The sequence below is a fragment of the Chinchilla lanigera genome, unplaced genomic scaffold (genome assembly GCF_000276665.1).
Source record: "Chinchilla lanigera isolate Chin_1 unplaced genomic scaffold, ChiLan1.0 scaffold00048, whole genome shotgun sequence".
Classification (NCBI taxonomy): Eukaryota; Metazoa; Chordata; class Mammalia; order Rodentia; family Chinchillidae; genus Chinchilla; species Chinchilla lanigera.
The window spans coordinates 450,031-462,830 of NW_004955449.1; positions in this window are offsets into that span (position 1 = coordinate 450,031).

Sequence of the window (12,800 nt, forward strand, 5' to 3'; positions counted from 1 at the left end):
CAGTGGTGCTGAGCCTGGAGTAGCCACCTCGGAGCCCTGTGGATGGAGAAATAATTTAGCAGAGAAGGAGAGAGAAGAAAGAAGCAGTTGTTTAGAAAGAAGCAGAGAAAGGCAGGCAAGCTGGGAGGGACGAACAAAGGAGATGCTTTGATTCCAGATAAATTTTTCTTTCTTAGGTCCAGCATCTTGGCTAAATCTTCTACCCTTGGGCTCAGTTGAAACTGTATGAATTATAATGAATTTTGCTTTAATTAAGCTAATTCCTGTTGCTCCTATTGTTTGCAAATAAAAAGGCCTATACTGAAGCAACCAGTAAAATATTTTGTTTGATAATGCAAACAGTTTTTTAAAAAAATCTGCCTTCATAAAGTTTAAAAATCCCTCTATCCAAAAAAGTCACAAGCAACATTAAATTAGAAAAATTTGGGAGATAGACCCACATATATATGACAGAGAGCTACATGCTTAAAAATCCCTGAAAATCCTTAAGAAAAGGTAAAGATGCAGAAAGGTAAAAAGGGTAGATAAGAACAATCAGTGAAGATCTTAAATGGCCATTCTCGATTTTAAAAAAAGTACACAGACAACAAATTTAGAGCAAAGTAACAGTGAAATACTATTTTTGTTCTAGCAGGTAGGCAAAGTCTACTAACTGGTCTCTCACTTCCAGTTTTACTGTCACTATGGTCCTTTCTCAACACAGCAGCCAGGAGTGCCTGTGGAGGCCTGCATGGGAACATGTCACTAGGTTGCAATCCCTGCAATGGCTCCCTCTGCCCTGCAGAGAGCCACAGTCCTGGTCCCCAGTGGCAGCCCGCATAACCTCACTAACCTGATCTCCCCCTCTCCTGGCTTGCTCTGCTCCTACCTCCTGCCTCCTTACTATAGCCTCAATGCACCAGGCTCATTCCAGCCTTCAGAATATGGCCTTTGGTTTTCCCCCCACCAAAACTGCTCTCTTCCAAATATCCTCGTTCCTTACTCTTTTACTCACTTTCATTCTTTGCTGAAAAATCACCTTGTCAGTGAGGGCCTCTCTAGCACTGCACTTAGAATGACACCCCTGAGTCCTTGCACAGCCAGCTCCTCTCCTGCCTCACATATCTTTGTGGTGCCTTCTGGTGTATGATGCAACTTAGCCACAGTTGTAGTTTGGATGTTGAGTGTACCCCAAAGGCCCTTTTGTTAAAGGCTGGTCTGCAGGGTAATGATAGAACCTTGAAGGAGTGGGGCCTAGCCATGGGCAGGACTGTTATCCCAGTACTGTGGGAAGCCAAGGCAGGAGGATTCCAAGTTCAAGCCAAACATGGGAAACTCGGTGACTTAATGAGACCTGTCTCAAAATAAATGATAAAAAGGGCTGAGGATATAGTTCAATGTGAAGGCCTTGAATTCAATCCCCAGTATAACCTCCCCACTATACACTGACACACAAGTGGGACCTAGTGGAGGTCTGTGGGTCACAAGAAGCTTTCCTTCACAAGGAAATATGGGAAAGCCCCCCCCCCACCCTTCTCTTTTGCTGTGGCCTATGAAAGGCGTGATCTGGCTCTGCCACTCATTCTGGAGTGATGTGCTGTGTCTCCCAAAGCAATGAGCCTAACCAGTCATGGACTGGAACCTCCAAAACCGTGAGCTACAATAAACCTTTCTCTTTATAATTTGATTGGGATTTGTTATAGCGATGGAAAGCTGACTAATACACTTACTTGGTTTCTTGTGTGTCTCTTGCCAAAAATACAAGCTCCGCAAGGACAGGGATATTGCTTAGGTCCTTAGTATAAAGCCAGCCACATAGCAGGTAATAAGTACTTGTTGAATGAATGAGTCAAGAAAAGCAAACTCTAGTGCTCGATTGATTGTGTCAGTCTGAGAAGTTTAGAAGCTTAACTAAGTCGGCTCAGCAATTCTATACACTAGGGTATAGTGGACCCACCCTAGAGCGGCTCATCACGTGTGCAGTATAAAAGGGACAGACTGGCTTCTGTTCTTCAGAGGGGCTCTAGTCTTCACCTTCAGCTTGAACTTTGTCTCCTGGCTTCTAGTGCAAACTCTTCAGCTTCAATCTTAGATTCTCCAACCTTCCAGCTTAGACTCTTCAGTCTTCTGGTGTAGATCCTTTGGCCTTCTGGTGTAGGTTCCTCAGGCTACCATAGAAGACCCATCAGCCTCCCAATACAGACTTGCTTGGAACACTGCAGTGAGCTCCAGACCTTGCACTGATTCCTTCAGTCTGCAGTGTGCAGACACCCTCTGCATACTGCCTCATTCAACTCTGTCACTGACCATCAAAAGCCAATCTTATAATTTCTTATACATTTGTATATCCTGTGTATGTCTGTTTCTCCAGTAAACCTTGACTGATACAGAAACTGTCAAGGTTGAGCAGCACCTGAGAAATGGGTACTTTCACATAAAATTGATGAGAATGTTAACACGTGTGTGTGTGGTACTGGGGATTGAACCCAACGTCTTCACATTGAGCTACATCCCCAGCCCTGTCTTATTTTTTATTTTTTGAAACAGAGTCTCACTCAGTTGAACAGGAAGGGCTTGAACTTAAGACCTGCTTACTTCATCTGTCCAGAGTGTTGGGATTACAGGCATGCACCGCTAAGCCTGGCTTAGAATACTTCCATTGATTGAAGGTTTCAGAAGAATGATGTGTGTCTTAGTTACTTTTCTCTCATTGCTGAGACAAAGTACCTGGCACCCAAGGTTAAAAGAGGAAAGGTTTATTTAGCTCACAGTTTGTGGAGGTTTCAGTCCTTAATCAGCTGGCTCCAAGGCAGGATGGTATGGCTGAGGAGCAACGGTTCTTGGTGACAGAAGACAGCAAAAGTAACAAAAAAAAAGGGAAGAATAAGAGAGCAAGTCTCTTTCCCTCCTTTATATTGTATGCAGTCTCCCTGCCCCAGGGTGAGTATAACACTCACACCTATAATCTCAGCATTGGACCATGAATCAATCACAAACTCTAGAAGCCCGCCCCATAACTGCATGAGGCTTTGGAAGGACATCTAGACACAAACCATAACATTGTAACAAGGATGAAAAAATCTTAAAAATGTGTATCTCATGAAACAGCATAAGCAAATAATATATTAGTCAGAACCCTTTGGGTTGCAGATAACAAGAAGCCACTTGTGTTGGCTTAGGTAACAGTGATAGATAATTTATTGTGATGCACTGGGGCCATCAGTAACAGACAGATACTCCTGGCAGCTGGAGTGGGAGTGGCTTCCTGAGTCTGGACGGCCAGCGAGGGCAGCATACTGCAGCATCTACTCAGCACCTACAGAAAGAAAGTTTAGGTTCCTCCAGACCTTATAATAATGGGAACTGCATACGTGGATACTGTCAAAACCCGGTCTTGTATGTTTCTCCCTGAGCATCTCTCTCACTGTTTTTTTCCATTTTTTTTATTCCATGTGGTCACAGATTATTTCTAGCAGTTGTTAACTTGAACATCATGCTTTACCCTCAGAAAGAGAATAACTCCAACTAGGCCAGCTTGGGTCACTGTTCATCCACGGCCAGCAAACAGCTATTGTAGAGGGCAGAGTCACACGATATTAACACATGGCACCTGTTGTAACGATTTGGATTCAGGGAGCTAGAGAAAGGAGGACATTTGTGCCTGTACTTATCTTTTTTATAGAGTCAAAGAAAGGCGTCCCAAAGAATATACACAAAATGTTAACAGTGTTTATTCCTTGGTAGTGGAATTAACAATGGTTTTTCCTTACTCTGTTTTCTTTTTGTGTGTATGTCTTGGTAGTTGTTGTATTTAGAATAATGTTTTAGTAATTTAAAGTAGTTCTGTAGGTTTTCTCATTGTTCATTTGTTTTTATGGTACTTGGGGTTGAATCCAGGATCTCTCAACCCTGAGCCCTCTCCCACCTGCCCCTGTTTAAAAAACAAGTTTGACAAATCCATGGGCTGAGCACAGTGAAAAGGGAGTTCTACAACACTACTATTAAATATTCTCAACTAAATAAAACTCTAAATCACAATGTAAGGGGAGGGAAAGGGTGAAAGTATTAAGGCCCCAAGGGTCTGGGAGGCTGGGAGGGGTTGGAGGGTGCTCCCTCACTCTGAGGGCTGCCTGGTCTAATGAGCAAACGCCCTCTCTTTTCTGAAGGAGACTGCACCGTACTGGAAGCGAAGTGGAAATGAATTAGCCATTCCATTAAATAATGGATTCAACAAAAATGAATGTTGAATGGTAAACAGTCTAATGCTTCCATCATAGATGGAAAAAAAAAAGAAGCCTCTTTGGCCTAAAGGAGCCTCAGCTTCAGTGTAGCAGGGCAAGCTTCATACGGCACCAAGAACAGAAAAGAGGTGGGGAGGCCGAGACATCCCCAGTGAGTGAAGACTGGGCGGGAGTTCTCTCCGGCTCTGCACTCTGCGTGTTTCCTTCTTTTGGCTGGCACAAGTGTATCCTGTCGCCCTCTCTGGAGGTCATCGTCCTCCAATTTGCATTGTTTCTCTGGAGAAATGCCAGAAGCGCAGGAAGCTGTCCCCGTGACACCCCGCCTCCTCTCCCAGCTCAGGAGGTACCAGGTGCTGAAAAGTTCTCCTAGGATCAGACAGACCCAAGTGCAGAGAAGAGGATTAATGGAAGGACTCCTGGGTACAATAAGCGCTGCATAGAAAGTAGAATTTTAAAACCTTACTTTTCAGTAAAACAAATTTCACCTTGTCTCTCATCTGTTGAAAAACCTCTGATTTTTGACCTCTTGGAATTTCCGAGAAAGCCATGTCCACTGAGGCTCTGAACAGGAACATATGAAAGACTCCTTTCCCTTCTTCACCAGCATCATTTTGCAGAGACCCAAAGGCAAGAGCTACAAGTTGATCCTCCTCTTTTTGTCACTGGGACAAATATCTGGCAGCTGCACTGTTTCCAAGACAGAAACGCCGTGATGGAAGGGCTTGGTAGAGGTAAGCTGCTCAACTGTGGCAGCCAGGAAGCCCAGAGAGCAGGAGATGTAAAGAGAGGAAGGAGCCAGGGATAAGAACACTTGCTTCCAGGTCGGGTTCCCAGGCCCCACCTGCTGCAGCCAGGCCCCGCCCCTCCGGCCAGGCCCCGCCTCCAAACGGCTGTGACCCATCAATGGATGGATCCCTCCAAGAGTTCAGCAGCCCTGTGATCCAATCACCTTCTAAAAGCTCTGCCTCTGGATACATGAGGCTCTGGGGGAACATTTTAGATCTAACCCATGCCAGACGTGTTGCATGCCTGCAATGCTAGCATTCTGGGGTGCTGAGGCAAGAGGATCACAAGTTCCAGCTCAAATTGTCCAGTTTAGCGACTTAGGGAGATCCTTTCTCAAAGTAAAAAATAAAAAGGGCTGGGGACATAGCTCAAGGTGAAGACCATGAGTTCAATCTATAATACTGAACTATAAAACTCCTAGAAAGTTTTTTCTTTTCTTCCTCCTTCCCACCCCTCCCTGTAGCCATTCCCTTTCTTTCTTTCTTTTTTTTTCTTTCTTTCTTTTTGTCTTTTTTGTGTTTTTGAGACAGGATTTTTCTATGCAGTTCAAATTGATTTTCAACTCACTTTATAGCCCAGGCTGGCCTTGAATTCACAGCAATCCTCCTGCCTCAGCCTCCTGAGTGCTGAGATTGCAGGCATGTGCCACCACACCCAGCTGGAGAGCTGAGCTGATGTGATGTCTCTGAGCTCTGAAGCCACTTTGCTGTCCCAAGAGAGGGTCTGTATATATTAAGCAGTGGTTGCAGCAAGGGCTGTGGTACATGAGGATAGTACCTGGAGAGACAGAGCAGCTGGGTCCTTTGGAGACATCTTTTACACTGCTGCGTCAGCCTGCCCTGCAACTTACCCTGATGCTGGGCTTTTCCATTACAGAGAAAATAAAACCCCTTTGGGTTTGGTGAAGCCAATTTGAGTTTTCTGTCAACTATAATCAGAGTCACAAACTAACTGATAGGGAGAGAACCTCATTTTTACAGAGGAAAACACAAAAGTCCAAGAGCGAAACCTGCCACAGATCACACAGTGAGAGGTACAGCCAATATCTGAATTCAGATGTTTTTCAAAATGTCCTGTGGCATTCAAGATGTCTGTACCTGTACACGTGCGTGTGCATGTATAATAATTTGTTGCTCAGATTTTCACTCAGTAGTAGAGGGATTGCACAGCATGCATAAAACCCTGGCTTTGATCCTCAGAATGCAAATAATTTTTTAAAAAATTACTACTGGGAAATAGGACAATGAAAACCATTTGAGTGTTTAGCATGATAAATCCAAATTCCTACCTGCCTTGAGTACTTGTAGAAAGTAGGCAGGGTTTGGGTAATAACCTGATAAGCATCGATTCTACAACCTGACCTGTACCTGTCCCCAACTTCCCTGTCCATCCTTCCCTATTTCCTCTCCAAAGTCCTTTGCTGTAGCCAGACTGTCACCTTTGCCATGCTGTCACCTTCCTCATGCTCCTCCCTTGGACTACACTCCACCTCTTCTCTCTCCTTTGCTTCCTTCTTGTCCTTACCTCAAAGCACAGCCTGATGCTTCTTGAAGCCTTCACCCGTTTCATCGGCTGGAAATAATCTTTCTCTTTTCTGAGCTTCCACAGTATTTAATGTATACTCATCTTGTGGCCCTGTCCTCGTCCCCTTTGTGAGTCTCATCTACCTTTGGAGACTGCAGGTTTTTTAGATCTGCATACATGACTAATTCATCTTTGGTACCTTTGCCAGAATCTAGCACGACGATTTCTATATCAAGGATAATTTAGTACTTGTTGAAGGGACAAAGCATGGTGGATGTATTCAAATTTGTGTATTGTCCCAAATGTCTGACACAAGTTCTATTTTATAACAAGATACAAGCAGCTTCATGACAACTCCATCATAAGAGTGGACAAGTTTTGAGCCCAGATTGTGATTTTAATCGTGGAAATTAATTTCTTTCCTTTTCAGCTCTGTTTGTTAATTGAATATTATGTAATTCTCAGAGTTCTAGCTCTGTTGCTGATTTATAGCTCCCAGTCTAATCAGCTTGAGTAAGTCATCCTTATTGTGAACACCCACATTAACCATAGAAACCACGGCCATGCTAGGGAGATTTGACTCGTAGCCAAATCCCCTATGTCCCCTTGTAAAAACCTGGCAAAAGTCCAACTGCTCAAGTTAAATAGACATTGAGCCACATTGTGCTTTAGATATGCCTGGTAACCTCAGAAAACACACTTGAATAGGACCGCTGGCTTAACATACTACAATATGATTATAGTACAGAACAAAAAACTTTTACTCGAGAGCAGCCATAATCATGGCACCTTTATCTAATGTGCATTTGGAAATGCATTTGATTTTAAGCCTATAAAAATTTGAAAAGATCTGTTATACCATTTGCCAGGAAATCAGTATTCTTTTAAAACATATATTGAAGGCAAATTAAAAACAGGCCTTTTTGAGGGCTGGGGGATGTAGCTCATTGGTAGAATATTTTCCTAGCATGTACAGGGCCTTGGGTTTTATTCTCAGTACTAAGAAATCAAATCTAAAAAATAGACCTTTTTAAACCTTCCCTCCCTTTTTATTTTGGCCACTCTTAACCAATCACCATTCTGACATTTATATCTATCTATATCTATCTATCTATCTATCTATCTATCTATCTACCTATCTATCTATCTATGTATCTATTTATATATGTTTTGGCATCACTAGGATTGATCCCAAGGTCTTCACAGTGAGCTACATCCCCAGCCCATTTTTGACTTTTGATTTTGAGACAAGGTCTTGCTAAGTTGTCCAGGTTGCGCTCAAACTTTCTATCCTCCTACCTCAGCCTCCCAGAGTGCTGAGATTCCAGGCCTATGCCAGCAGTTTCTGCTCACATCCACATAAATTTTATCACAAAATTTTTAAAAAAAGGACTATAGCTTTTAGACTATTCTAACCTAGGGTTCATAGTAATTAATACCTGTGGCTCTACTGCCTATTGAACTAAGATTTCCTGTTCAAGCTGAGCAGTTAACGAGAAATCCACTATCCTGGGCTAACAATAAAAATGATTTTTTCATTGCAATTTACAATTCCAGTTTCTCCTCCCTCTTTTTCTCCTCCATCTATACCCACACACACACACACACACACATCTTCTACACATACAGTTTTGTCTTCTTTTCCACATTGACAATGATATGCTAAGGACTAGCAGTGTCCTCAGTAATATGCAACTCCAAAGCTGTGTCTAATCAGACAATAGCCACCTCCCCCCCCCACAGTTTCCGTGGGAGTGTCCGATACTCTAGCAAGCACAGTGGACAGGAACAGACAGTCTTCTGCTCTTAAGGTTTCTTAGGTATCTTCCAAAATTGGGCTTTAACTTCATTTCTGAGACCCAGTATTACTCCTGGGGCTATAATTTAGGCACCCTCTGGTGGTCAGTAAAGCATTAATTCTCCTGAACATTAATTGATATTATTTAAGCCTTCTGGCCAGTTTTATAGTTTATGACATAAATACAGGCGGCCCCACAGCTATATGTCTGTATTCTTGTGTTCAAGGCAAATGTTGCTTTAGTTACCTGTAATACCTATGGCTTTGTCCTGCAAATGCTGTTTATAAATCATGGAATGCCATAAAGTAGCAAGTAAGGTGTTAATTCGAAAGCCTGAAATAAAAGAGGGGAGAAAAAAACCCACTCATTCACATTGTTTAAGGATAATATTATTACAAACAGATCAAATTTACTTTAAACAAATTCACACAACAGGAACAAATACTTCAACTGATAACATAAACATAGAATAGGATGCAATTTATTGTTAATATTTAAAAAAATAATTTTTACCTCTTTAATTAGTGTAACTGAAGAATAGAAAATGTTTCTCTGCCATTGGCGGAAATACACTGTGTAATGTTTTCTTCAACGGCAAACTTGTGCACTATTTCGGGAACTGTGCTAATAGCACTGGTATTCCTAGTGTTTAAAGCTGTGTTGACATGATAAAGTGCTATAATTTTAACTTGTTATTGTGAGGCAGAAACTGCCTCATTAATTTCTGCTTCATTCACAACCGAGGAACAAATCAATGTTTACCAGTGGGAATGGAACTAAATGAGTAACAAAAAGAAAATCTAAAACACTCGTGATAAGTCATTAGTTTAAAATGTAGAAAAACAATTTTAAAGGAATGTCTAAGTTCTGTTTAGTCAACACAATTTAAATAAAAATGAGAAACTTCTAGTAAATTTAAAATGGGTTGCTCACTGTATACATTTAATTTTAGTCCTGTTAAACCTGAAAAAGGTTGCTCTCTGTACAATCTGTAACACTCTTAGTGTAACATACTGCAGATGAAATAGCAGTATCCATGGATTAATAAAATATGATCCTTTATTACACTGGGTATTTATGAACTTTGATATCCCAGCACTTTAAATATATTGAAGATTCAAATAAAAATGTCTTCTGCTTTATCCAGAATCCATTTAAAGATTTTAAAATATCAGAAAATGGTAGCTAAGCCTAAAAAGGATATTAGAGATAACCTTATCCTAACCTTTAATTTTATGAATGGGAAAGATAAGAACCAGAAAGAGTAAAAAAATTGTTTAAAAATTTAACAACCAGTTAGTAACAGAGAAACAAGGGTGGCCATTCTAATTATTTTCCTGTTACTACAAAATTAAATCTTTGAATGAAAACATAAATGTCTTCAAAAGTCAATTCATTCTTTGCCCTCTTTAAACAACCAAAGTCACCACCCATAATAATCACCTCTAAGAGGTTAACGCCCTTCCTTACATCGAATCTGTGGCCAAAGGCTATTGTTTTGTCAGCCATGTACAGAAGCATAGTATTCCTCTTTGAATAGTGCAATAGTACAAAATCCAATACTATTTTCAAGGCAGAGCAGTTTGATCAATTATACAAAGTATTTTGTTAAAGCACCAAACCATTTGAAAATCATCACAAGGCATTGAGTATGGGAAGCTGGGTGCTTACAAAGGAATATGGCAACTTTCACATTGCACTGTTCCAAAGAGCACCCTAAAAACAGTTCTGTGTGTTTTGGGTGTGCAGGTTCCATGGAAATGTACAGACAAGAGGAGGCAGGGAGTCCGGTTTGACTCTAACCTGGCTGAGTTGATCACTAGGATTCAGCATTGTTTGGCCACAATCAATAAGTGGAAAACTGGGAGCTGGGCACAGTGATACACCCCCATACTCCCTGCTACTCGGCATGCTGAGGCAGGATGTGAGTTCAAGGCTAAACTAGGTAACTTAAATACTTTCTCAAAAACAGAATTTAAAAAGGGGGCTGGCATGTTGCACAGTGCTGGGCGTGAGTGCCTAGCTCATGAAAACCTGGGTTCAACCCCCAGTACTGTAAAAAAAAATAGAAAAACAAAGGCAAGAAGCAAGGGTATAAATAACCAAACCCTGGAGGTGCCCTTGAGCACAGGACAGTGAATTTCCCTCTTAGTCACCTCCAGGACAGTTCCCCAAGGGACACAGTGAACTTCTAGCCAGCAAGCTGTAGTGCACAAACTCTGACACTCTGGCACCTCTTACATAGAGCTGAACAAGGAGAAAAGCACTTTTCCTCTCTTAGGTTGGCTAGGCATAGTTCGAGGTAGAAGAGTATGTGAAGAAGGTCTCTCTGGGACAAGATGCAACTTTCCAAACTCTAAGAAGACCCAAACATGCAAAATGTCTGAGGACAAAATACAGTACTTCCTTTATCAGTCTGCTTTTAGTAGTAAACACTTTCCTTTCAAATTCAAACCACACAAGAACTAAACTGGTGGGGATAAGACAGTGAGATTTTTCTACTAGTTCTGCCGCTAAATAGGTGTCCCCATTTGAGGGAATCTTTTAAACACAGGCTTTTTTTTCCCCCCCCCAAGGTAAGGAGTTTGGTCTCTTCCTGTTCAAAATTCCATGATTCTCTGTGGAAGAGATTATTTTTATTTATTTATTTATTTTTGGTACTAGGAATCGAACTCAGGACCTTACACTTGCCACACAGGCACTCGTGCCACTGAGCTATATCCCCGGCCCAGAAAGAGATTTTTAAAAAAATTATAAAGGCAAAAACTTCCTGAGATTATGGAAGATAGGGGCTAACCTAGGGCCCCTGAACAATCCCTCTGAAACAGAGCAAAAAAAATATTTTTCGTTTGAGTGTGTATATAGATATATATATATATATATATATATATATATATAAAAGCATTTTTCTAGGATGAAGATTTCCATTACAGCCTCAAAGAGAAATTAGCCGCCCCCCCCGCCTCCAAAGGTTGAAGATCACTGGCTGAGACAGTAAATGGAGCCTTTAGTTTCTGATTTATCTGGTTGCAGAGCAGATCAGCAGCAATCTTCACACAGCTATAAAATCTGTCCCATGAAGCCTTCTTGAGTCTCCATTTGTCTTCATGAGCTGTGTGTAATTTTTCATGAGCGAAAAATGTCTCTTTAAAATCAAGGGTCTTTTTTTCATCAAATATTTAAAATTCTGGGGACATCAAGAATTTTTTTTTATCAGTGGTTACATGGAAGTTCTTTTACATCAGAAAATTTCGAGCACATAGCATCTTAAGCATTTGCTCTCTCACGCTGAATTATTGTGGTATTTCTTTCTTGAGTTAACTGAGTCGAAACAAAAGGCTTGGCTCCTTCCAACTGGCTTTGCTTTTTCTTTTGATAGTTGAATCAGCTCTGAAATGATGATGAATTAACTGTGGCTCTATTTGAAGTAGTAATTATCATTTTTATAAAGGCTTGATCCCTAGATACATTAAATAGAAGATATTGATATAATATTCTTGGAAAGAACTGGTTGGAAATTAAAAAGGAAAACGACCCTAGGGAATCCAAGGAAAAATGCAGGAAGAAATGAGAACCAAAAGTCTACATGATTAGATACTAAAATAGTATTAAACCCCCAGGCAGAGAAAAGAGAAAAAAAGAATTTCTTAAATAGGGAACAAATATAGTAACCAGAAAGCACTGATTTTTGAATACTTTAAATGAAAACGACAAAAAAAAAAATCCTAAGTGAGTTTTTCAAGGACATCTTTTGGCTGATAGTCTCAAGGTGTTTCATGGCTTCTCATTAATTAAGGCAAACACAGGTGGGAGGTTGCTGCTGCTACGCTCCAAAAAAATAAATAAATAAAAATAAAAAGGCAAAGACAGAGGCGAGGAGAAAACATCATAGGAAGAAAGATGTTGCCAGTGATTAACAGATGAATATCAAAAGCTCAGGGGAACAATCCGTTTTGTGGCAGATAAATGCCAATCAGTGAGGAGTGCTGATTTTTCCTTAGACAATATCAAAGGAGTAGGATGTAAAAAGAAAACGAGGATTAAGCGTATGCCTTTTGACATACTCTTTTAGGCAACCCCAGACGCTTTTAAAGGGACTCCAGTTTCCTTGTATATGGCAATATGATCAGAACTACTCCTAGTGGCTCCTCAATCCGAATGGGAAGGAAAGCAGCATTCAGCGCCCCTGGTCAGCTCCAGGCGCCCTTCCCAGTCCTGCAGCTTCAGGTCGCGGCTCCAGTCCGTTAAAACTCAGGGCTGTCAGGAGGAGGCACCGATCCTCGAATGAACCCGCTCCACAGGCGCCTCAACCGGGGTGCATCCTCCTGTGACTCCTCTGCTTTCGAGTAACAGCTCAGCTTTTCTCCTCTCCGCGCCTCCCCAAACCCCATTCAAGAAAAAGCCTGGATGTCAGCGGAAACACACGGCGCCCCACCCCTCGCGACCTGGGCTCCCGGCGGCCGCTTGCGGC